The sequence below is a fragment of the Callorhinus ursinus genome, unplaced genomic scaffold (assembly GCF_003265705.2).
Source record: "Callorhinus ursinus isolate GAN/ISIS: 27379988/994484 unplaced genomic scaffold, GSC_fseal_2.0 scaffold10, whole genome shotgun sequence".
Lineage (NCBI taxonomy): Eukaryota > Metazoa > Chordata > Mammalia > Carnivora > Otariidae > Callorhinus > Callorhinus ursinus.
Genome location: NW_027397072.1, coordinates 20,112,849 through 20,139,506, shown reverse-complemented (window position 1 = coordinate 20,139,506; position 26,658 = coordinate 20,112,849). Strand labels below are relative to the sequence as shown.

Here is a 26,658-nt window from a genome sequence, read left to right as displayed (position 1 = left end):
TCACCATAGGAATTATATGTTCCTTGAAAGTTAGAAAAAACTCACTGGCAAAATGATCTGGCCCCAGAACCAATTTTTTGAGAAAATTCTTTAAACTTTCTTCCATAGTTCTTGGTTTACCCAGATTTTCTCCTTAACGCAGTTTGAGTGTTTAACAATTCATTTCAAAGAGATTTCAAATCAACTGGCTTACAGTTAAGTAAATCTGTCTCTTTTATATATATATATAATACACATATATAAATAAATCTCTTATCCATATATATTCCCTTTATTCTTTCATACTTTGGTTTTCTATCTTTTCCTTGATAAGATTAGATTTATTTGTTTTTTAATCCTACGAAATAGCTCTTAGGGCACCTGGGTGGCTCAGTTGGTTAAGCGATTGCCTTCAGCTCAGGTCATGATCCTGGAGTCCCCAGATCGAGTCCCATATCGGGCTCCCTGCTCAGCTCTCTCTCTCACTCTTATTCTCTCGCTCTCTCAAATAAAATCTTTAAAAAAAAAAAAAGCTCTTAGATGTTTCAATTCTATAGTTTCTGATTTTTAAAGCATCTGTTTCTGCTTTTATCTTATTTATATCCTTCCTTTCCCCTAGGCATTTATTTTGTTGGTTTTATTTGTTATACTAAATTCTGCAGCTGAGTTCATTTATTTTTTTCAATCAATTTATTTCTAAGCTTGGTATTAGTCTTAGCCTGAGTCTCATTTCAGTTAGCTTAATAATCAGTTATTGTATATTTGATCCTCCCCTTTGACTCAATATTTAAGAACCGTTTCTGTTTGATTTTTCCAAGTGGTTGGAGTAGTACATTTTAAACTTCTGCTGTAGGGAGAAAATGGACACAAAAAGTTTCAGCTTTTCTGGAATTTATTGAGGTTTTCCTTTGTGGCTTAACCTAAAATTTATGTGTTTTTTTTTTTTTAATGTTGCATGGTCAATTGGAAAAGTGTACTTAATCCCAAATTTAAATGAAAGCCTTAGAAGTGACTAAATAAGCCCCATTATAAAAGCAATGTAGGTTTTGCACTATAGTCAGGCTTTCACTTTTTAACTAGCATTAAATGCATGCACATGATATTAAGAGTAAGGACAGAGATTCTCAGTTTTGCACCTAACCTAATTTTATGTTTACATTGCTAGACCTGTAATAGACAAAAAGAGTTTAATAATGTAAGGAATTTCTAATTTCAAGGAATATCCAAAAGTTCTTGAAAGTTTCAGTAGCTTTTTAAATTCATTTCCATTTCATCTTTAACTGAGGAAGTTAAAGTAATAAAATACTGGTACATCACTCCATGTCAAACACCATTATCAAAAACCAATAATGCATCCCTCCTTCTTCTCTAAAATGGTAAAATGTGATTTGACTAGTGAGTAGCATGTTAGAACTATGACCTTTCTTGTATGAGACACTACACTCCAACTAATATACCTGTGATTACAATAACTTGTAAGAAGATCTATCATATCAGAAACTTATAGTGAACTAGCTAAATCACTGGTTTTCCAAAATCTATGCTTTTGCAGTTTGTTTGAACTACAATACACTTCCTTTTCTAATTCTGACTAAAAATTAGTTTCTGAAGCCGAACTTTTGGTTTTACCCCAAGAGAAAGAGATGATGAATCCTGACTCTAGTGAGTTAACTTCAAAGCCTTATTAGGACACATGGATGGCTCAGCTGGTAGAACATGTGATTCTTGATCTCAGGGTTGTGAGTTCAAGCCCCACCACTGGGCTTGGAGCCCACTTAAAAATAAAAAAGTAAGTCTTATTAAGACTCAGTTTCAGGGCACCTGGGTGGCTCAGTCAGTTAAGTGTCTGCCTTTGGCTCCCCTGGGATTGAGCCCCACATTGGGCTCCTTGCTTGGTGGGGAGTCTGCTTCTCCCTCTCCTTCTGCCTGCCACTCCCCCTGCTTGTGCTCTCTCCCTCTCTCTGTCAAATAAATAAATAAAATCATAAAAAAAAAAATTTTTAAAGACTCAAGTTTCTTATACATAAATTAGATGTAATAGTTTACATCTCACAGAGTTATTGGGATAGAAATAAATATATATAGAAAATATATATAAAGTGTCTGTCACAGTGCCTGGCACACAGTGAACATTAAAATATTAACTATTATTATTATATTTCTGTTTTCCTCATGTCAGCATTCTTTTCTCTTAAATTCACTAATCCTAAACGCTGTAAAAGGCCACAATAGCTATGCCTCCTCATTTAAGATCATCTATAGAACAATAAACATCTCAATGCCTTTACCAACCGGTAACAGATATTAAATTGAGTACCTCTCAACTATGCTTAATTCTGCCTATCACGTTTTTGTTTCCAAAGTATCTGGGTGTAGTTTGGAAAGTATTTCATGATCAGATAAGACAGTTTCTATCATACACATTTATTTTATTCTTCAAAAAGTATCTTTTATCTCTAACCAATAAACTATAGCCCATAACAACAAAACCTCTTAATAGTCAAGTGACGGACTGTTCAATTTTAATAGCTATGCCACTCAATAATTATAGCTGTCATTTGAAAAATGAAATTCTGGTACTCTGCCATCTTCAGTTTCCAAATAGTTTAATATCATTTTCAAAAATACCACTAAAGATATGTTAGGTTGCTATAGTTTACTGCTATACAAAAATCACAGGTGCACCTGAGTTAGAGGGAGGAGGAGTGTGGTCAAAAATAGGAGAGCTTTGAACTAGCTATACCAGGTCTTTGGATGGCTACCTTCTATAACCTTTAGGAAAAGGCTGTAATTGTGATTCATCTCTTTCTCTTGAGGGTGAAACCAAAAAATTTCCTTCTAGTAAGGAAAGTATATGCCTCCTTTCATGAAGCTTAGCTATCCTAAAATCCATGGAGTTGGAACAAGTCACATTTCCCCCTAAACTGTTCCCACCCCATCCTCTAATAGGCAAGTATTCTTTTGACGATCAACTCTCTCAGTAATCTTTCTCAAACTCAGAGATAATTATAAAAAAAAGCTTCTTACAGAGAACACAGAGATTACTCATTAAACCACCATAACACATTATCAATAGTTTTTGCCACCTGTCCCAGGCCTAGGACTTCTCTTAAAATAACTAAGCCATATTCACCCTTTCCCCTTTTAAAAACTAAAGAAAAGGAACAATTTCTAAACAAAATCGTAAAGAAGTTACCTCTTAAATCAGAAGGCATATGTTTCCTAGATACATATTATGTGCTAAACCATATACTAAGTGCTTTGCCTAATTGTGTAACCTATGTAAAGTCAGGTGGGAAGTAATTATATAACAGATGTGAGGGCTGGGAGAAGGAAGGAGTAATTTTATCTAAGATTCATAAAGAAATTCAGTAAATAGGACCAATGAAATCAACAAGTAACTAAAAGTAAAATGAGCCATGAATAGGCTGCTTATAGACCAGGAGGTAAATTAAAAAAACAAAAACACCACTATAAGCCATTACAATACACTTTATTCTGTTTCTTGCTACACACTAATTCTTAGACTAGCAGTGAGTACCTTATATTTGTAAAGAAGTAAACTCAATTATACTCTGGATTCCCTCAGTATAAAGACAACTTCCAAAATCAAAATTACAAATCAAAACTGCTATTTGAAAGTTTAACTTCTAGCCAGCACACTAAAACAAACAAAAATAAAAGGTATAAGGATTAGAGCAGAGGGACGTTACAAGGAGAGATATAACAACCTAGAGAAGCAAAGACTCCAAGGTAGAAGGCCTGGATTTGAGTCCCACCTCGTAACATTAGGCAAGTTAACATCTACTTCCTTGGAGTTCTTGTAAGGATCGAATGAGTTAATTAATATGTGTAATGCTTAGAATAAAAGCCTGGTAAATAGTAAGCACTATATAGTAAAACTGTCCTTGTAAGCAATACGATTTTCTATACAGAAAACCCAACAAACTCAAGAAATTATCAGAAATAAGAATTCAGTGGGTTGCTAAATACACATAATTCAATTGTCCTCTTACAAGGCAACAGAGAGAAGGTAGGTTTCTGGACTTTTTTCTTATGGAAATGTTCAAAAAAGCTTAGAGATAGTACCAAGAATTACACCACTACCACCCCCAATGCCAGAAGTGCCTATGTTTTTTGTTTGTTTGTTTGTTTGTTTTTTAACAATCTGGGGACATGAATCCCAATTTAGTGGTTTCTTGTTAGATAAAAAGAGGATCAAAAGGGAGATTTTAAAAAGGACAAACAGGGTGCTGCTTCTGATAATTAAGTATCAAGGCCATAATATTAGGATTTATGTTCACTGAAATCATATCAACGTCAATGATAGCGCTGAGAAATATTGTTCTTTTAAATCATGAGACCTGGGAAACTTTGCTTTTTTAAAGTGCCTACTTTATTTTTTTTTTTAAGATTTTATTTGTTTATTTGACAGAGAGAGAGAGATAGCGAGAGCAGGAACACAAGCAGGGGGAGTGGGAGAGGGAGAAGCAGGCCTCCCGCCGAGCAGGGAGCCTGATGTGGGGCTCGATCCCAGGACCCTGGGATCATGACCTGAGCCGAAGGCAGACGCTTAACGACTGAGCCACCCAGGCGCCCCTAAAGTGCCTACTTTAAACAATGATCACATCACCTCGAGGCCAATCTGGTTTTATTTACCTCCACCCACAGCCTCCCCTCTACTCTGGATAATAATGAAACAGATCCCAGACATATCCTTGCACCCACTATCATTTAAATATGTATCTCTAAAAGGTAATGACTCTTTCTAAATATAACTACATACTGTTACCACACCTAAAAATTACCAAGAATTTCTTAATACCAAATATGCATTGTTCAAATTTCCCTGATTATTTCATAAATATATTATGTATGAAAATCTGGACCTAGATAAAGCCCAATCATTGCTATTAATCTCAGGTTTCCTTCTCATTTCTCTTTTTTTGTTCCTTACAATTTATTTGCTGAAAAAAACAAATTGTGTGTCTCAAGGACTTCCCCAAAGCCTAGATTTTGCTGACTGCATCTCCATGGTATCATTTCATTTGTTTCCCTGATTTCTGTTTCCTGTAAACTGGTAGTTAAAGCTAGAGGCTTGATGAGATTCAGGTTCAAGTTCAATTTTTTGGCAAGAATACTTCCTAGGTTGTATTGTGAACTTTCATTGACAGCAATCTAATGTCTGGCTCTCTCTCTCTCTGTGATGTTAGCAGCCACTAATGATCTTTACTTAGGTCCAGGAATTCACTCCTTTTTCATTTATCAACCAGAATAATCCTCAAAAAAGAAACTTCCTCTCCTCAACTATTTGGTTACATTCAGATACAGCTGGCTCCTTAGCATACTCCAAAGAAAATTAATGAGGTGTTTTTTTTTTTTTAACTATCATTATGACCTCATGGATTTAAACATACTCGATGTGATTGATTATATTGCAGTTAATACTTACTGATGCTCAAAATGTCTCATCTTTGGCCAGCCAGAGCCCATTCAATTAACCAGCTTTGTTGTTCTGCCACACCCTGTTAGTGTTTGATAACCTCCTTGCAAAGATTTCAAGTCTCCAGCTCTGGAATCATCTTTAGCCATAAGCTGCTGCTTTCCATATTCAACTAGTTTCTTTATTATTCTGCATTTCTACTAAATTAAAAACCATTAATTCTCAATGATAAATCAGCTGTGTTATATAATCTGGATATTACAACTGAACATGGACCCAGAAATTTTAACACTATTTCTCACTGAAAACTACTTTCAGCATTCCATTGAATAAAAAAACAAACAGAAAGAGCATATCCCACTCAAAACTAGATTTTAAATGCTTCAATTTGAAAGACTGGAGCAAAAGGATTCCTAATCTATTCTCTGCTGGCATTTTGGCTCTGGAAAGTATTTTTTCATGTTCTATTCCAAAATTTGAGGATGGTTTTTAAAAATGCACAATAAAAATTCAGTTTTTTTCTTTGATAAACTGATAAAATCATCAAGTATGGGGGAAATGGTCAAACTCTAAAAGGTTGAATTATTTCTTACCGTAATTCAGACTTCTGTAAAATCCTCAGACCTCATCCTGAACATTAAAATTCATGATAACTGTGAATATGAACTTATAAATTCTATTTGAAATACCAAATATATTTACTATGCTGTGCCCCCTTGAAATCATAGAAATGGCATGATCAGTATTAAAGAAATATTTATCTTATTTTACTAAAAAACTAAGTAAACATTTAAAGCCCTGTCACATTACAGAGCTAGCTAGCATGCATCACTGTGCAAAAGCAGGATCCTCTACTTACCCTTTCTTCACAAAACGCTGAAAAGACATGGCTTTAGTGCTCAAAAATTGCTTACATCCATAATTTTTACCACTTTGATATTAAATCACAATCAGAAATCACTGAAGGGGTGCCTGGGTGGCTCAGTCGCGCTTGGGTATCAACTTTTGATTTTGGCTCAGGTCATGATCTCAGGGTCCTAAGATCTAGCCCCCCGGCAGGCTCCACGCTGAACATGGAGTCTGCTCGGAATTTTCTCTCTCTCCCTCTCCCTCTTCCCCTCCCCCTGCTTGTGCCCTCTCTCAATCAATAAAATCTAAAAAAAAAAAAAAAATCACATTACTGAATGCCAATTTTCCCTGAAAAAAGCAGATATGAATTGATACCCTGGTGCAATTTCTTTTCCTCACAGATTAAGTGAACGCTTTCCTGCAGCTAACCTTGTGAGGCTTTGATCACAGGAACCAATGCAACTTTTCCAGGCAACACTGGCTTTAAACAAAGGCCACCAAACACCACCACCAACAACAACAAAACAAAATAACAACAAAAAACTCTCTGCTGCAGTAAGGATTTTTCAGTGATAAACAGTAACACATCTCTATGAAGTGCTGGTATGCTCTCTGAACATCAGGGCTTTCATCCAACTGAAAAACAAAAATTCTGCTAGCGTGCACACATGACAGTAATTGCTTTTCCAGATGGTATGCCTTTGATAAGGGATTTTTGCCAAAAGCTCATTTTACTTTCTCTCCAAGCATAATATTTGCCATTAACTTTGAAACTGGTTTTACAAGCTTCTCACTAGTAGTGTGAGTTGACCTGTTTTTTGCTATGAGAAGGATAACTGTGAATAATACTTCAGTAGTGTGGTCTCCTCTGTCTTTAGCAACAACATTCATTAATCTCACACTGAGAAGCATTATTTTATATAATTTATACACATTTCACTTTTCATCACAAGTCTAAAAAGTAGTATTTCTGAGACAGAAATATTAATTCAATTCTCCAGGGTGGCAGGGAAGTACAAGAGCCAAAGCTTGTCCTCTTTCCATCATGCCGCAGAGAAAACTGTAGCAAGGGAATACCAATTCCCTTAATATACCTTATTGACATTTTTTTCCAAATGTTTTCTTGAGTCCAAATAAAGTATTTTTTAAAGGTACCATTTTAACTTAATGTAAACTGTAATCTAAGACATAACCTTATACATGTTCTAGGGCCATAATTCAGATACTGATTTTATTTTGTTTTGATCCTCCTCAAAAAAACCAAACTCCCACAATCTCAAAATCTAAAGTCCTCTCAAAAAAAAAAAAAAATTACAAGAAAATATTGTCAAAATGTATCATATAAAACTTCTGAGCAAAAGTTTGTGAAATTTTCTTTTTTTTTCATTTTCAAAAGGGAAAATGAAAAATATTAAAGGAGGATATCATGTGCAAATGCTTGTAAATGAGTGGGGAGATATAAGAAATTGATGAATCAGATATCCTCATTTAAAGAATTAAGCAAATAAATTTAACTATATAGCACTTTTCATAAGTAGAACCATAAAGAGTTAACAGCCACAACCAAGTAGTCAGCAAATTGATCAGAACTTCCTATTCCCTAAGCTTAACTTTTGTTGAGATCTGAACGTAGTACCATATTACTTAGAAAAGGCTTCCAAAATTTGATTTTATGTGCTCGTTTTGTGACTGTTTTTAAATGGTTTTCAGATGAGTGTATTCAGCTTCCCTAGCCCCAAGAGTAAACATTTGAAGTGAAAGATTTCTTCAACTTCATTTATAATGAAGTTATAGAATAATTTATATTCTTCCCCATATCTAGAAACATGAAGTTACAGAATAATTTATATTCTTCCCCATACCTAGAATCATTCTTTGCAAAGCTTTAACAACATTTAAACATCAGTTGAAAGAAAGAAGAAAAGAGATCTTTAAAAAACAAGGGAAATGGTTCTGATAACAAGACACATTATATATTTAATTATTATTACCTTCTGATTCAAAATGACACCAAAAAATTTTTAGAAAAGTACAATATATCTACTAGCTACCAAGAACAGTTTTAAAACTTCTCATCAAAGCAACCTAATTCTTCTTCATCTGCTATTTGATTCGAGGTAACTTTTCTTTCACAAACATTGCTCAGTTACACCACCCCTTTAGAAGGTAGCCATGTAACTAACAGTCTTAGAATTTTCTAATATTATGGAATTATTTATTTTAGAATTTATTGCTTTACATATTCTTCTTCCAAAATAGAACAAAATGAAATTAATAATCCTTGCAATAAGTGATACATTTTTCTCAGATTTTCTTCTTTGTAGTCTGGCAAAATTAACCAACAAACCTCTACAACGTATGCAGAGAACCAACCAACTTTGACCTGCCCCTTAAAATAATTATTTTCCATATATCTTTCCTATTTGGAAAAACGTAATTAAAAGAAAAAATATTTTGTTTTTAAATAAACAACTAAATCCAATTTGGAATATATCTGTATTTAGAAAAATAGAGTACTATGTTTGTTTTCTGTTGACACTATATTTCCTTTGATTGTTTTCAACTGTCTTATGTAGTCTTTAAAGTGGGGATCCACCCCATGTTTTGGAAGTGTCATTTGGTTCTTTAATTACTTATCTCCCTTTCTGGTGCAAGTGAAACTAACCCAACAGATCACAAAGGTCCTACTTGAACAGTCTATGAGGAATAAAAGTGACAATTTTTGGTGAATAGAAAACCCTTAATAATAAATGTAGGAGAAGAGGAACAAAAAGGTTTCCAAATCAAACTAAAAGACAATCACTTAAGATCTCATGTATCATGTGAGCTGACTCTGTTAGAGTGCTGAATTCAGCTGCTCATCCCAGAGGGTCATGACATAAAATAATTACTAAATTGACACTTATTTATTGACATAAAATAATTACTAAATTGACACCAGTTCTTCTAACATAGTTTACTCAGTCTTAATCTGCACCCAGGAGATTTCTTATTAATTGAACATGCTTTACTAATTATAAAGATTATCTCCCTTTCAAATCTGGATTTTTCTCAACTAGTTTTAGGGGGAAGTGGGTAGGGAAGGTTGAACTCTTCTCTAAAAGCTACCCATTCTCTGGGGCTCCTGGGTGACTCAGTCGGTTAAGCACCTGACTCTTGGTTTCGGTTCAGGTCCTGATCTAAGTCAGGGTCGTGAGATTGAGCTGTTCATCAGGCTCCATGCTCAGCACAGAGTCTGCTTAAGACTCTCTCCCCCTGCCTTTGCCCTTACCCCGACCCCGTGCTCTCTCACGCTCTCTCTAAAATAAATAAATAAATCTTTAAAAAAAATAAAAGCTAACCATTCTAACATAAAAACTTTTAAACTTATGAAATCTATATATAGAAACCAACATTATAAAATGACTTCCAAGGAGTCAGATTAAAGTAAATTTGTGCCTCAAATACCTTAGAAAAAGTAGAAATTCTAAATGTCGGTGTCTTCATTTGGAACCAAAATTTCCTACTGCATGCTCTTGCTGATGGTCCTTGATTTTATCACCAGTCAGTTCCAGTTACATTTCCACTAATATGGACAGATCTAAAGTAAGAGAAAGGAAATACATTTAGTCTACTGAAAACATTACAGACTTTAGACTCTAATGCATATCATTGTTTCCCTGTAAGCATGCAAAGATTCTTATACAGATGCTTTAGTTGTTCAAGAAATGCCAATTCTCATTCTTTTCCGCACTACAGACTTTAAAAATTGAAACTAAAGATTAATGGCTAAATAAATAAAATTAATAAGAGATCATTAGTTACTCGCTTTAAAAGGTTCCGATCCCAATGAAGCTAGGAGGCCAGGATCCTCAACTATCAGCTTACTCATCACTGGAGTTGCTGACATCACCCCAGCAGCAGCGGTCTCAGTAACCTGTTTCAGGTAAAGTGGAACAGAAGGAGGAAATGGGATTCCTAGCAGAAGACACCTCAGTGTAATGGCTAGCATTCATTACTGGGTCATTGGCAGTGGGATAAGAACAAACTGGATTTTTTTAAACTAATGGTAGTCCTGCCTTCCCACTTTTATCTCAAAGCTAACTCCTAGGGGTGCCTGGGTGGCTCAGTCCGTTAAGTGTCTCTCTTCAGCTCAGGTCATGATCCCAAGGTCCTGGGACTGAGCCCCCCACATCAGGCTCCCTGCTCAGCAGAGAGTCTGCTTCTCCCTCTCCCTCTGCCCCTCCCCCAGCTCGAGCCCGCTCACTCGTTCTCCTGCTCTCTCTCTCAAATAAATAAAATAAAAATAAATAAAAAGTTAAATAAATAAAAACTCCTAACAGTGGGGGGACTTGGCAGACATCAGAGAATGCTTAAGAAATGTGAAACCTACTGGCTTTCATTACTTAAAGCCTCACTGGTTTAGGCTTTACCACCCAGGGTTAAGCTTTTTACTAAATTTAATATTCCTTTTAGATCACAAAGACACAGTGGATTAGGTCCAGAGAAATCATTATATCACAGGTCGATTCAGGAATCTTGCTAGTTAATTCTATCTATGGCTTCCACCGATCACCCTTGGGCTTCACTCCAACACAAACCATTCCGGCCAGCTACCCTCTCCCCTGTTTTCGTCCCCACAGTGCTCTCTGTGCTTTCTCACCCACCCCATCCCCACTGTTGCCCTTCCTTCCAACCTTTTCCCTGGGGAACCTCTGGAAACCTCTTTTACATAGTGAAACAAATCACCTCTACATCCTCAACCTATCAATGAGTACTTCTTTCAACCCCTGGGCTAAATCCGTCTCTTGAGAAGAACGCTCTAGAGTGAAGGCTAAGGCAGTAGGGTTCAACCTTCCTCCACAGTGATATTTCTAGACCCTAACTCACAAGCAATCCAATTCCTTCCCTCAGGCTCTGACCATCTGGCTGTCCCACCCTCTTCTCTTTGTCATGCAAGAGCCCAATCTACCTTCTGTACCTAGGTCCAGATTTAATCCCTGAGATGCACTCTACCTAGTCTCATCTCTCCAGTTAGTTAACTGTGTTATTACTAGTCTCAAAATCTTGGTTGTCACCCAAGCTATCAATCTCCCTAGTATGTTGCTTTCTTCCTTCCACTTCATCACCCTCAAATTCCTATTCGTGGTTCAATTCAACCACCTGCGAGGGAGAAAACACCCAACATTATGGATTGATCCTGCTATACCATTAAAGTCTTCAATTTTAGACACAATGTTATCTAGTGAGCCTTTTACATGTCATTAATCAGGTCCTTCCCCCATTACTCATACTGCCTTTCTTTCCAAACTTTAGCCACACTTCCACTTCCAGTCCTATGGGGGATGGGATGAGAGAGGGATTTCTTCATGTTTTCCTTAACTGTTTGTGTAGGTTATTTATATTGTAAAAACACTATTTCTTCCATTTACTTTGAACATGTTCTCAATTGCTGGCTTTTACTATAAAAGTTTTTTTTTATTTTTAGGTGGCCAGATTTGTGCCCCACTGCTTTCTCCATTTCTTTTACTATTTCTCTGCTTAGAAATCTCTCCACCTTCAATAATAGCAGATAAATACTCTGATGTTTACCTTTCTATGGGCTAATTGTTCCAATACTTCATTCCAAATGATGTATGGAATGAGATTTGACTCTAAACTGTTTTCTGAATTGCCCAGTTTTCCTAACAACATTCAGTAATTCTCACCATCCTTTGGTTTATAAAGTTTCTTTTTTTTAATAAGGTTTCTTTTCACATATTTCATTTGTTTTTCTGCAAAAGGCTGATTTCTGAGCTATAATCTGTGGAAGTAATGTAAGTATTGTTTCCTTATGTTCTACTTTGTGATAAGAATATTCTTTGGTATTCTCATCTCCTATTCTTCCTGACAACAGTTAGATATATTTGTTTCTGAGGACATGTCAAGTGATTTCATGAGTATGAAATGGTCACCCAGTCTACCCTGAGTACTGTGTCTTTCTGTTATGGTTGTTGCCTATACACACTGTTCCTTTCTGTTTTAAGGGATCATCCATTCCACTACTGAGTCTAGTCTACCTTTCTAATCGTGCTAGAAAGCCACACTTTTTATATATTTATTCACCCGGAGCTAGATTCATAAAACCTTGTTCTTCGTAATTTTCCATGTTCTACATTTATCTTTTCATTTGTTAAATCTGATTTGCATAAAATAAAGGTATCTCACACACAATTTTTATTTCATAGGCCAACATCTTTTTATCAGCTCTGAAGGATTTTTCAGATCTTCCTGTTATCTTTTAAGATCCACATAGTTATGTTTATTATTTTTAGTTTACATTTTTTTAAAGATTTTATTTATTTGAGAAAGACAGAGTGTGTGTGCGGCACACAGGAGCAGGGGGAAGGGCAGAGGGAGACAGAGAAGCAGACTCCCTGCTGAGCAGGGAGCCCAACATGGGGCTCAATTCCAGGACCCAGAGATCATGACCTGAGCCGATGACAGACATTTAACCAACTGAGCCACCCAAGTGCCCCTTTAGTTTACATTTTTTACATACTACATTGACTTGAAAATATTTTATCAGAATTGAAAAATGATGTAAAAGGAACATGTATTTGAACAGTCTCATTCCTGTATCATCCACATGCAGCTCACATTGCCCTTGATTGCTACTGGTCACCACTTTTATTAGTTTCTTCTATACCTTGCCATCAACTCTTTATGTAAATACACTTAACTGAAAATACAGTCTTATCCTCCTGTCTTCTAAAATAAAATGTCCAGCTTTGCACCTTTTTTTTCAGTGTATCCTGAAGATTTTCCATGTGAGGATATATTTCTTCATTGTTTTTAAAGTTCTATGGCATTTTATTATGTGAATACATACTAGTTTGTGTAACCAAGCCCACAGTTTTAAGAAGTTTGATTCCACAAATTTAAGTCTTGTTTCTGAAAGTAATTTAGAGTTCAAGAGCAACAACTGTACAAACCAAACAGCACAGGAACCTAGGTGGTGTGATTTCACAAATTTTTATTCTATTGATAAATATAAGTTCTCTTGTACATCACTTTACCTTTTCTCTCAAGCTTACTCCATGAGCCAGCTAAAATCTATCAACTGTTACAGTCATAAACTCTGAAAGTAGAAGGATAGTTTTTAGGGGTGCCTGGGTGGCTCAGTCAGTTAAGCATCTGCCTTCAGCTCGGGTCATGATCTCAGGGTCCTGGAATTGAGCCCTGCTTTGGGCTCCCTGCTCAGTGAGGAGTCCGCTTCTCCCTCTCCTTCTGCCTGAGGCTCTGCCTGCTTGTGCGCTCTGTCAAATAAATAAATAAAATTTAAAGAAAAAAAAAAGGATCATTCTCAGAGTTGAGGAGCCTCAGATTCTAAAACCTGCCCAACCTCACTAAGAGCTTCAATGGGCCTGCAAAAACGAAATACAGCTATACAAGAGTCAAGACAGTTGTACAAATACAGAAATGTTCCATTCTACTTAGTGGTATATCAGGAGAGGCTTCACTGGGGAACTAGTCCCTGAGGTTCAATCCTAAAGGAAGAAATGCTCAAGAGGCACAAGAAGGCAAGAGAAAGCATGAAGGAGGGAGCAGAAGAAAGAGCAGCTTGAAATAGCAAACTTGTCAAGAACTCTAGTTCCACTCCACTTAGAATGCAGAAAGCTTCAAAGGAATGTCAATCCCACCCTCATAAGAAAAAGCCAGATCTATCAAATCAAAACTTATCTTAAGCCGAACAAAGAGTTGAGGTCACAAGGCAATCAAGTAAATTTAATTTCAAAGAGGGACAAGTTCCTCCAAGGAGAGACCATACACGTAATCTCTTTTACCTTTGGCAGGTCACAGAGAAAGAAGTAGCCACCATACAGGTGTGTAAGAAAAAAGTCAGCTAAGATTCTTTTTTTAAGATTTTATTTATTCATCTGAGAGAGAGAGAGAACACGCAAGAGAGAGAGCACAAGTGGGGAGGGGGAGCAGACTCCCCGCTGAGCAGGGAGCCTGACACCAGGCTCAATTCCAGGACCCCAGGATCATGACCTGAGCTGAAGGAAGATGCTTAACCAACTGAGCCACCCAGGTGCCCTGAAAAAAATCAACTAAGATTTTAACAAATTCTTAAAGACCAAGTGTAGACTCACGTGTCCGTTTGGAATGGCTGGGGATCCCTGACACAAGGAGAGTTTACACTCAACTGTAAGTTCTACATGTGTCAACCAGGTGCTCACAGGAAAAATTAAAAGTAAATCAGAGAGAGCCCTTCATCAATGCGGCAAGTGTGCAGGAGGTGACAAGTACCAGCCTGAAGCCCTGCCTAATTCCCCAACCTTGAACCTTAAACACAGAGCAAAAGCCTAGAGCCACTAGGGGAAGGAAAGAAAGCCCTAAGGTCCAGGCAAAAATCCATTGCTTCAGAGGAGAATGGAAGCAAAATGCCTCTTGCCTCTGGAGGAGGGGGAGAAAAGAGTGTCAAGTCCCCAGACACAGGCAAAGATACACTGATGCTAGGAAAAGGGAGAGACAAAATAATTCTGCCACTACTGGGCGGAAGCAGGAAAGAGTCTTGGGCAAAGGATCCTACACCAATACCAAAAGAGATCAACTACCACAGAGAGAGAAAGGATATTCCTGCCCATGACCAGCTACAAATATATGGCACAGTTTGCCACAAGGCAGAAAGAGCAGAAAAGCTAAGAAAACCCCATCACCAACACCCAGGAACATAGGGCCTGACCAGGATTGAGTCTGGACTAGAATAAGAGAAACCAACCCTGCCCCACAAGCAAAGCACTGGGTAACAAGCAACAATAACCACTGGGAGAGGGACAATAACAAAGAGAAATTTCTCTGGTGCACAGATATGCAAAGACTGTTGAAAGATGAGGGTGGTATAGGAACACAGAAAAATCCTGTAGTACTACATGGCACACCCTAAACACAAGGGAACAGCAGCCAACTGTTGGAGAAATTTGAAGCCTGTGGTACAATGAAGGTAATGAGGGCAAAAGAATCCAAACCTAGCTCGATTCATGATGAGACTGACTCAACCTCTAACACAAACAGCCTAACAAAAGAAGAGCATCATTTCAATCTCTTCTATTCTTCAGTACACAATGATGAGCATAAAATCAAAAATTATACAAAAGCAAGAAAAAAAAATAACCCTTTGGCAAGAGATAAAGCAATCAACAGAATCAGAAATGATTTTGCTATTGAAACTATCAGACATTTAAAAATAACTATAAATATGTTAAATGGTCTAGTAGGAAAGATGGACAATATGCACAAACAGATGGATATTTTCAGCAGTGAGATGGAAAACTTTAAAGAAAGGAAAAATATAAAAGATAGAAATAAAAAAATTCTATTAGAGAAAAAAAATTCCTGAGACAGGCTCAACAACAGTCTGGACACAGAAGAGGAAACAATCATTGAACTTAAAGACAGGCAAACAGAAATAATTATAAATGAAACCACAGTTTAAAAAAAAGTGAGGGAAAAATACATCTCAGGGCATCCAAGAGTTGTGGAACTATATCAAAATGTCTTCAAACAAATTCCATTCAACTGAAGCCCCAAGAAAAGGACACAAACAAACAAAATGAGATACAAGAAATATGTGAAGAGATAATGGCCAAGAATTTTGAAAGAATCCAAAACAAACCAGAGAGCAAAAAATCCTACAGAATCCTAATCGTAATAAATACCAAAATGCACACACACAAACAAATATACATGGATATATCATAGCCAAAATGCAGAAAAACAAAGATAAAAATCTCAAAGGCAAAGAAAAAAATTACATACAAAGAACAAAGATCAGTATTTCCTTTTCTTCAGGAAATTATACAAGCGAAAAGACAATAGAGTAGAAAGATAAAAGCTGCCCATAGAATCCTATAACCAGAAAAATATTTTTATAAAAATGAAGAAAGAGGGGGGCACTTGGGTGGCTCAGTCAGTTGAGTGGCTGCCTTCGGCTCAGGTCATGATCCCAGGTCCTAGGATTGAGCCCCACATCGGGCTCCTTGATGAGCAGGGGGCCTGCTTCTCCCCTGCCTGTCACTCCCCCTGCTTGTGCTCTCTCTCTGTGTCAGATAAATAAAATCTTTTAAGAAAAATGAAGAAAGAAAGAATTTTTTGACAAATAAAACCTGACAGAATGCACTGCCTGCAGACACCAAAAATGTTTAAGGAAGTTCTTTAGGCAGGACTGAAAATTACCAGCTGAAAATGTGGATCTACAAAAAGAAATGATGAGGATTATAAAGAGAAGGTAAATACAAAAGACTTTTTTTCTTGTTTTCTTTCTTTTTTTTTTAAGATTTTATTTATTTATTTGTCAGCGAGAACACGCACAAGCAGGAGGAATGGCAGGCAGAGGAAGAAGCAGGCTCCCCACTGAGTGAATTTTTATTCATTTTAGAAGATTATACAAGAACACAAAAAATAATAATGTATTGTGGGTGTTAATAACATATATAGAAGTAAAACCATGACAACATAAAGAAGAAGGTAGAAAATTAAAGTATATGATCATAAGGTGATCATGTTACACATGAAATAGCATAATGTTATTTAAATAAAGATTGCGGGGCACCTGGGTGGCTCCGTCGGTTAAATGTCTGCCTTCGGCTCAGGTCATCATCATCCCTAGGTCCTGGAACAGAGCCCCCAGTCGGGCTCTCTGCTCAGTGGGGAGTCTGCTTCTCCCTCTCCCTCTCCCCCTCCCTTCCCCCCCATGCACGTGGGCTCTCTCTCCTCTCTCAAATAAATAAAATCTTTTAAAAAATAAATAAGTAAATAAGTAAAGATTGTTGTTAAGTTAAAGTTAGATCTTTTAAGCCCTAGAATAGTGGTTCTCATACTCCCTCAGTGACATGTAGCAAAGTCCGGACACTTTTTTTTTTTTTGAGAGAGAGAGAGGGCATATATGCACAAGCAAGTGTAGGGGAGGAGGGGCAAAGGGAGAAGGAGAGAAAGAATCTTAAGCAGGCTTCACACCCAGCATGGAGCCCCTACACAGGGCTCAATCTCACAGTCCTGAGATTACAACCCGAGCTGAAATCAAGAGTCCACCCACTTAACCGACAGAGCCATCCAGGCGCCCCTGGAAACATTTTTGGTTGTCACAACTGGGGGTGGGGAGTGGGTGCTACTGTTATCTAGTCAACAGAGGCCAGAGATGCTGCCAAAAATCCTACACTGCATACAGGATATCCCCTCCAGTCCTCAAAAACAAAGAATTATCCAAATGAAAATACCAAAAGTGCCAAGGCTGAGAAACCATGACTTAGAGCAACTGCTAAAATATATATGTACATGTACATACATATATGTATATACATGTATATATGTATATACACATACACATGTATGTGTATACATGTGTGTATATGTGTATTATGTGTGTGTACATATACATGTATATCTAGACATATAGAATAAGCCAAGAGTATTACATAAAATGGAATTATGAAAAAGGATTAATTCAACAGAAGGCAGGAAAAGAGGAAAAAATAAATTTAAAATATTCAAAAATAGAAAACTAGCTGGGGCACCTGGGTAGCTCAGTTGGTTAAGCAACCAACTCTTCAGTTCAGCTCAGGACATGATCTCAGGGTCTGAGATCAGGTCCCACATCAAACTCTGCATTGGGTATGAAGCCTCTCTCTCCCTCTCCCTCTGCCCCTCCCCACTCATGCTCCATCTTTCTCTCTAAAAAAAAAAGACTCAAAATTTTTTTAAAAAAATAAAAAATAGGAAGCTAGCAAGATGATAGACTTAAATCCATATTTATCAATGATTACATTAAATAAAAATTATCCTAAACCCCAATTAAAAGGTGGAGATTATCAAATCAAATTTTAAAAAATATGCTATCCACAAGACACTTACACTACATAAGGATAAAGGTTCAATTCACCAAAAGACATAGCAATCCTAAATGTGTTTACTTAATAACACAGCTTTAAAATAAATGAAACAAAAACTAATAAAACAGGAGATTAGACGAATCCACAATTACAGCTATAGACGTTACTACTCCCCTGTTATTAATCAACAGAACAGGAAGACAGAAAATCATTCGCATATATTAGACTTGAAAACACTATCAACTGACTTGACCTAATTGGACATTTATAGAACATTTTACACAATGAGAGCAGAATACATATTCTTTTCAAGGGCATATGGAACATTCACCAAGAAAGACCATATTCTGAGCTATAAAATGAACCTCAAGATATTTAAAAGAATTAAAGTCAAATAATGTATTTTCTCTGGCCAAACAAAATTAAATCAGAGTCAATTAACTGAAAGATAAGGAATTACCAAGGGTTAGAAATTAAACAACACACTTCTAAATATCCCAAGGGTAAAAGAGTAAGAGAAATTTTTAAATATTTTTAATTGAATGAAAATTAGAACATATCAAAATTTGTGGGATACCACTAAAGCAGTTCTTAGGAACTTAGAGCAGTAAATGCTTATATTAGAAAACAAGCATGAATCAATAATATAAGCCTTCATCTTAGAGAAGCCGAAAAAGAGTAAATTAAACACAAAGCAATTAGAAGAAATGAAATTGAAAAAAAAGAACAACAGAGAAAAATCTATAAAACGGAAACCTAGTTCTTTGAAACATTCAATAAAATAGAATAAACTTCCAGATGATCAAGAAAAAAAGAGAGAAGCCACAAATTACTTGTATCAGGAATGAAAAGAGAACATCACTGGGGAGCTTATCGATATTAATAGGATAATAAGAGAATATTATGTAGAACTTATGGCAATAAATTTTACAACTTCCATAAAATGTACCAATTTCTTAAAAGTTTGAAGACTGGGGCACCTGGGTGGCTCAGTCGTTAAGCGTCTGCCTTCAGCTCAGGTCATGATCCCAGGGTCCTGGGATTGAGCCCCACATCAGGCTCCCTGCTCCGCGGGAAGCCTGCTTCTCCCTCTCCCATTCCCACTGCTTGTGTTCCCTCTCTCACTGTGTCTCTCTCTGTCAAATAAAAAATAAAAATTATAAAAAAAAAAAGTTTGAAGACAAACTACCAAGTTCACTAAAAGAAGTTAGATAAGAGGAATAGCTCTTAATATACTAAGAACTTAAATTATGACACTTAATTCATAATTTAAAACCTTCCCATGAAGAAAGCTCCATGACAAGTGGCTTCCTTGCTGAATTCTACCAAATATCTAAGAAAGTTATATAATATTACATAAATTCTTCCAGAAATACTTAAGAAAACACTTACCAATTCATTTTATAAGCACTACTCATAAATTTTAGCATGACTCTGATAAAAAGTCAGACAAAAGAACAAAACCTTAAGAAAAGTAAAGTATAGACTAATATCCTTTCATGAACACAGACACAAAATATTTTATCCAAATATTAGAAAAATGAATCCAGCAATATATAAAAAGGAATATATATCATGACCAAATAGAATTTATTCCAGGAATGTATTATTAGTATTAGTTCAATATATGAAAAAAACCTATCAATGAAATTCACCCTAACAATGGACTAGAACATAAATGATCATCTTAATAGATGAAAAAATAATATGAGAAAAAGCCCAGTCATTCATGATTCAAAACTCTCAGAAAACTAGGAACAGAAGGGAACGTCCTCAGCGTGGGACATGAATCCACAACAAATCTACAGCTGATATACATAATCATGAAAAACTAAATGCTTCCCCTCTAGGATCAGGAATAAGGCAAGAACATCTGCTCTCACAACTCCTATTCACTGTACTGTACTGCCAGTACAATAATGCAAGAAAATAAATAAAAGCCTAGAGATGAAAAAAAAAAAGAATCAAAATTGTCTTTTTTCACAAATGACAGGATGGTCTACATAGAGAATCCAAAGAATCTACTAAAACTAAAAAAAGAATTTAGAAAAATTGCAGAATACAAAGTCAACACACAAAATCCAACTATATTTCTTTATGGTAGCAATGAATAATTACAAATAAATGAACAAAACAGTAGCAATTATATTAACATCAAAAAATTTAGGATAAATATAACAAAATAAATGGAAGATTTGTGTGCTCAAAAATATAAAACTCCGAATGAAAAATCAAGGACCTCAATAAATTAAGAAATACTGTTTTCAAAGATCAGATCCATCAATATTGTTAAAATAGCAATTCTCCCACATTTATAGATTTAACCTAAGTCCCAATTAAAATCTCAGATATTTTTTGTAAAAACTGACAAGCTGATTCTAAAATTTATATGGAAATGCCAAGAATCTAGAATATTCAAAACAATTTTGGGAAAAAAAATTGGAAAACTTCACTACCCGATTTCAAGACTTTCTATAAAGTGATAGTTACCAAGACATTGTAATTCTGGCATAAAGATAAACATACAAATCAAAGGAACAGAAGAGACAGTCCAGAAACAGATCTACAAACTTACAGTCAACTGATTGTCAACAAAAGTACTGGCGTAATTCAATGGAAAAAGAACTAGTTGCCTTTGTAACAAATGCTGCTGGAACAACTGACAATCCATATGGGGGAAAAAAAAGAACCTCAACTCATACCTCACATCTTACACAAAAATTAATAGACCTAAATATTTAAAAATGCAAACCTATAAAACTTCTAGAGGAAAACAGGAGAAAATCTGGGAACCCTAGGTTAGCCCAGGGGTTGTCAAACTTTCTACAAAAGGCTATACAGTGAATATTTTAAATTTTATGGGCTATTCAGTCTCTATTGTAAATATTCAACTCTGTCACTATAGCATGAAAGCAGCCATAGGCAATATGTAAACAAATGGGCATGGCCACGTTCCAACAAAACTTCATTTACAAAAAAGCAGCAGTGGGTTGAATCAGGTGTAGTCTGCCAACCCAAGTTAGGCAAAGAGTTCTTAGATATGACACAAAAAGCACAAACCATAAAAGAAAAAACTGATATATCACAGTAAAACAAAATCTTTAAATTCTGCTCTTCAAAAGACAGTGTTATAAAAGTGTAAAGACAAGTCACAAACTTGGAGAAAATACCTGAAGAAAATATCTGCAAAACACATATCTCCTAAATAACTTGTTTCTGGAACATAAAGAACCTTTCAAGCAATCCAATAAAAATAATGGCCAGAGTATTTGAACAATGCTAAAATGACAACTCTAACAAGCAGTCTCGTTACTTGGTACATGTGTTTAATCTTTCCTACTGGCCTTCAGGCTCCCTGAACCTAGACTAATCCTGCCTGAATGGAGCATCCAACATTCCAGCTTACACAAAAAGATAAGCAACAGATGAAACAAAGCTATCAGAGCATTTTTAAGTTGATTTTTAGAGTAGTTAATACATACCTGATACAAAAAGTAAACTGTCCTAAAGAGTTATGGTAAATAGAAATTTTCCCCCAATCATCCTGCTCCCTTTCCTTGTTTATTATGTATTCATAGGTATTCTACACATACAAAAGCGTTTACATATATTTTTTAATGAAAGTGATGGCATACTTACATAGCTTCTCATCATGATTTTTTAATTTAATGTACCTTAGAGGTTTTGTTTTTAAAGATTTTTTTTTAAGATTTTATTTATTTGAGAAAGAGGGAGAGAGCATGAGCGGAGGGAGGGGCAGGAGGAAAGGGAGAGGCAGACTCCCCAATGAGCAAGGAGCCCTACGATGGCTCTATCCCAGGACCCTGAGATCATGACCTGAGCCGAAGGCAGATGCTTAACTGACTGAGCCACCAAGGTGCCCCTAAAGATTTATTTATTTTAGAGAGAGAGAGAAGCGAGAGCATGAGCAGGGGAAGGGGCAGAGTGAGAGAGAATCCTGGAGCAGACTCTCCATTGAGAGCGGAGCCTGATGTGGGGCTTGATCCCATGACCTGAGCTGAAACCAAGAGCTGACTGCTTAAATGACTGAGCCACCCACGCACCCCTAATGTACCTCAGAGTTTACTTCACATCATCCCTTTTAGAATTCCCTCATACTTTTAACAATTTCATAATATTATATGAATATATCATAATTTATTTAACCAGTCTCTCACTGATGAACTTATTGTTTCAGTATTGACAATGCTATATATAACATCTGTATACTTATGAAGTGGAATTATTAAATCAAAGAGTATCTTGATTTTAAATTACAATAGCCTCTGCTAGACTATGCTCCACAAAGTTTACCAGGGCTTAAATATAATATCTATGGAAATATGTCAGTAAATCTTCCAGACCAGGGAAACTAAAATAAAGCAGAAAATTCTAATACAGCCCTAACAAAAGATGTTTTGAAGACTTTTAACTCTAAATAATCCAAGATACTTATTAATACAAGATAAATGTATATAGTGAGTCTCAATAAGAACTGTGAGGCCCAGCATGGTCCCCCTCTATTATCCTCAAATCTTTTCTATTAAATTAAGGTAATTTTTATTTAAAGTTTATAACCTGTCTAATTTCTAAGAGGACTTGGATTGGTTACAAGTTAAAATACAAGGCAAAGAGGATTCATCACAATGAAACTATATAGATAAAATTAAACATTAGACACTGCAGCAGTTGGTATGGGCACATACTACCCTCTAAAGATGGCTGCCATTGATTCCTTCTCTCCCTTTGTGCACATGTCACTCCATCCATCAAGAGTTGGGGCTAAGAAAAAGGTGGGGGGGAATGCCTGGCTGGCTCAGTCGGAAGAGCATGTGACTTTTAGTCTCAGTCAGGGTCATGAGTTCAAGCCCATGTTGGGTGTAGATATTACTCAAATAAAAAAACTTAGAAAGAGATGGGGCTTATTTCCCAGCTCCTTAAATCTTGGTTGGCCTTGTGACTTGCTTTGACCAACAGGATGTGGTCTCAAGCTCTAGAAACTAAAGGATTGGCAGCTTCCCTTTTCTCTCCCATAAAAGCTAGAAGCCATGTAAGAAATCCAATTACCCTGAAACTGTCATGCTATGGAGACAGGCCAAAGTGCCAGACATGTGACAAAACCTTCTTAGACCGTCCAGCCCTGCTCAGCTACCAGAGTGAGAGATCCTAGCTGAAGTTACATAGAACAGAAGAATACCCTAGCCAAGCACTGCCCAAATTCCTGATCCACAGAACTGTAAAAATAATAAATCAACATTATTTTAAGACACTAAGTTTGGGGGTGATTTGTTATATGGCAGTAGGCAACTGAAACAGACACTTTCAAGCTCATGATATCAGCAAATTATAAACACTGAGTGTCAAATTTGGGTCTATATTTTCCAGGTTTTAAGTTTTTAATTTTTGATTAAGAAGAATACATAAATTTTGTATCTGAACCACATGCACTCCTATAAAGGATAACGAACCTAGCAGACTGTAGTTTCAAATATAATTTTAGGAGATGTGTATCATTCAAATGATGTTTCTTACAGATAGATTTTATACAGACAAATAGCATATCATTAAATCAGAATTCAGTTCAGGCATTTTCCTATCAGGGGAGACTGAGATGATGTGGTCCTGATACTTTTGTTCTATGAAAACTTAGTACAAGAAACTAGATGAATACATCATTAAGATACTCATTATACTATCTTCTCATATTCGATATTTTAAGTGAGCTTTTGATAGACACAAAATAGCTGTCAGTTTGTGATTAAATCTTCTAATAAGAACACACAATAAATACTCTATAAGATTGGTTAAAGTTAGAGACATATACATTAATAGCCAAAACAATCTACCTTCCCCCTAGAACTGGTCCCACTGAGATCACCAATTTCTTTAATGCAACATCCCATGAAAATTCCTTGGCCCCTGCCTTGCTTAATCTTAAACAGCATCCATACAAATAAGCATTCCCTTTTAGTCACTAAGTGCAGCCCACACTCAAGGAATGGGGAATTAGGTTCTACCTCCTTGAGGAAGGGAAGTATCTGCATAAATTACTTTTAATTCTTCTGTCCTGGATAAACAAATAAGTAGGGGCACGTATTTATTCAGTCACTTCTTTTAATCAGTATGGACTTAGAGATATTTATTTTATACTTTGGGTTATAATCCAATACTACGTTATTTATTTTGTTGTTCAAATTGTTCCTACTAAGGCCACTGGAAGCTCTTTCCAGCTGGTTCCTGTATCTTTTTGCCAAGCCCCTACATTTTGGGATTTTCTTACTTTTAGCACTACAAAACGTTCAAGGCATATGTTGCATATTCCTGCCCCACTCCTAGAATCAGCCATTTTCCAAGGAGCCTAGTTCTTTTTATTGGAGAATGATATTAGAAACCAAGATCTGGGTCCTGGGTGTGCTTCTGTACCAGGGTGCCAATGCTTCTAGGCCCTATCAGCAGACAGACCAAAAAATATATGTATGTATACTACACCATTTATACATACATATCTATAATCATTTCTATATTTTTATTAAGCTAAACATGAGGGGCACCTGGGTGGCTCAGTAGGTTAAGCATCTGCCTTCGGCTCAGGTCATGATCCCAGGGTCCTGGGTTCGAGACCCATGTCAGGCTCTCTGCTCAGTGGGAAGCCTGCTTCTCCCTCTCCCTCTGCTCCCTCCCCTGTTTGTGCACTCTCTCTCAAATAGATAAGTAAAATCTCTCTTAAAAAAAAAAAAGAAGCTAAACATGAGTTGGTATTGATGTCTCTAACTCTAATCCAATACCACACGGTTCCCTCTAGCCTTCCCCTTGCCCGGGGTTATCTGTAATCTCACTCTCCAAAAGGGAGAAACCTGGCTCCCAGTTTACTATCTATTCATTTATTTGTTTGTTTAATACCAATATACACATACAATGGCTTCAGAATTGTTAGCCCACACTCTCCTGAATTTTTGTCTTACTTTTTTTGTCATTCCTTCTGAAAGTCTTATTGGAAGAATCCTCATTTTAGATATATGTGTTCCTAAGGTCTTTCACCTAAATCATCTCTTCCCTCTTTGCATATTCTACATGGGTGATCTTTCACATCCGTGACTTTAGTTACCTTCCAAATCAGTATCTCTAGCCCAGATCCCTCTCTTAAACTTCAAATCCACTTATCTATCTTCTGGATTGGCACCTCAAACTGAACTTACCATCCTTCCCTAATCTTCGCTGGGGTTCCCTACTGAATGGCATCATCATCATCATGTACCTACTGCACAAGCCAAAAATTTAAGATCAGATCCATCCTCTTCCCTCTACGTCTTCCCAATATCCAACCAAAGCCTAAGTCTTTCTCAAATCCATCTACTTCTCACCATCCCATGATCCTACCATAACTAGCCCAGTTATCACCTCTGACCTAGAAATATTTGTTACAACAAATAAATAAGACGATGCTCTAAATGACCTTACCACCTTCCATTTTACTGGGCTCTAGTCTGATATTCTCCACCCTATAGCCTGAGGGATCCTTCTAAAAAACAAATCGGATCACATCACTTTTTCATGATTAAAATCTTTTAATGATTCCCCATTCCTCCCAAGATAATGCCCAACTGCCTTAACACTGTTTTCAAGGTTCTGTGTGATACTGTCCCTCATTACATCTCTGGTGTCATCTGTTCCGTTCTCCCACTTTGTACTCTCGAAGCAATCAACTAATCTGAAATCTTTTCAACTTCTCTCTCCTGTCTTCATGTCTCAACACAGACGTTCCTTCTTCAGAAAGCCAGTTCCTGCTCTATGCTCACTTTCCACCCTGCAGTCTCTCCACTGCAGCATCCATTGTACTGCAATGTACCTCCCTGGTTATATCACTCACTAGACTCTAAGCTCCATCAGGGCAAAATTCACATGACCTTGTTGTTTTTACTGTATCCTGAGAGCCTAGCTCTCTGCCTAGTACACAGTAGGAACACAATAAATGCTTAAAATAACTACTTTTGAGTTTCTGTTTTTGCTATTTCTATGGCTTAGCTTTAATGACTCTTTCACAAGTAATCAGAATTAAATATCTTCCGTAAGGCACACAGTTTAATATTAATCTGTTAATCAAGTTTACTAATTATATTATTGATACTTTTTTCCAAAAAAGATACAAAGCCAGTATTATTTCTGAAATCATGTCTGTCTGGAAATCTCTATTTGCCTTTATATGTAAATGACAATATGGTAAAGTATAAAATTCTGAGTTCATACCCTTTTCCCTCACAGTCTAAATACTGTAGTAATTACCAAACTCCAAACCAAGAACCAATACTATTTGGTGATGAAATTTTCACTACTCCCCAACTCAGTAAAATCAATAAAAGAGAGTGTTGTTCACCCTAAAATAAAAATTATTCCATTGTTTGTTTTATATTTTATGTCCTTATTTAGTCAAAAAATGTTTGATAATTTATGTTAATCACTCAAGTTTCCTATCAGCATTTTATTGGCCCATAAATCCAAAGGTCTGGAATTCTCTGATTTGGCATTTTCATTAAATATAAG

At 36.3% G+C, this 26,658-nt stretch overlaps 1 protein-coding gene across 7 annotated transcripts in view; it reads right to left on the bottom strand.

Moving 5' to 3' along the window:
- Positions 1-26,658, bottom strand: part of NCOA1 (nuclear receptor coactivator 1) — a 243,317-nt gene that overhangs the window by 178,153 nt on the left and 38,506 nt on the right. For all 7 annotated transcript variants that reach the window (XM_025867841.2, XM_073897063.1, XM_025867835.2 and 4 more), the window contains exon 2: positions 9,719-9,851. The gene's annotated coding sequence lies outside the window, so the exon portion shown is untranslated. The remainder of the gene's footprint in view (positions 1-9,718; positions 9,852-26,658) is intronic.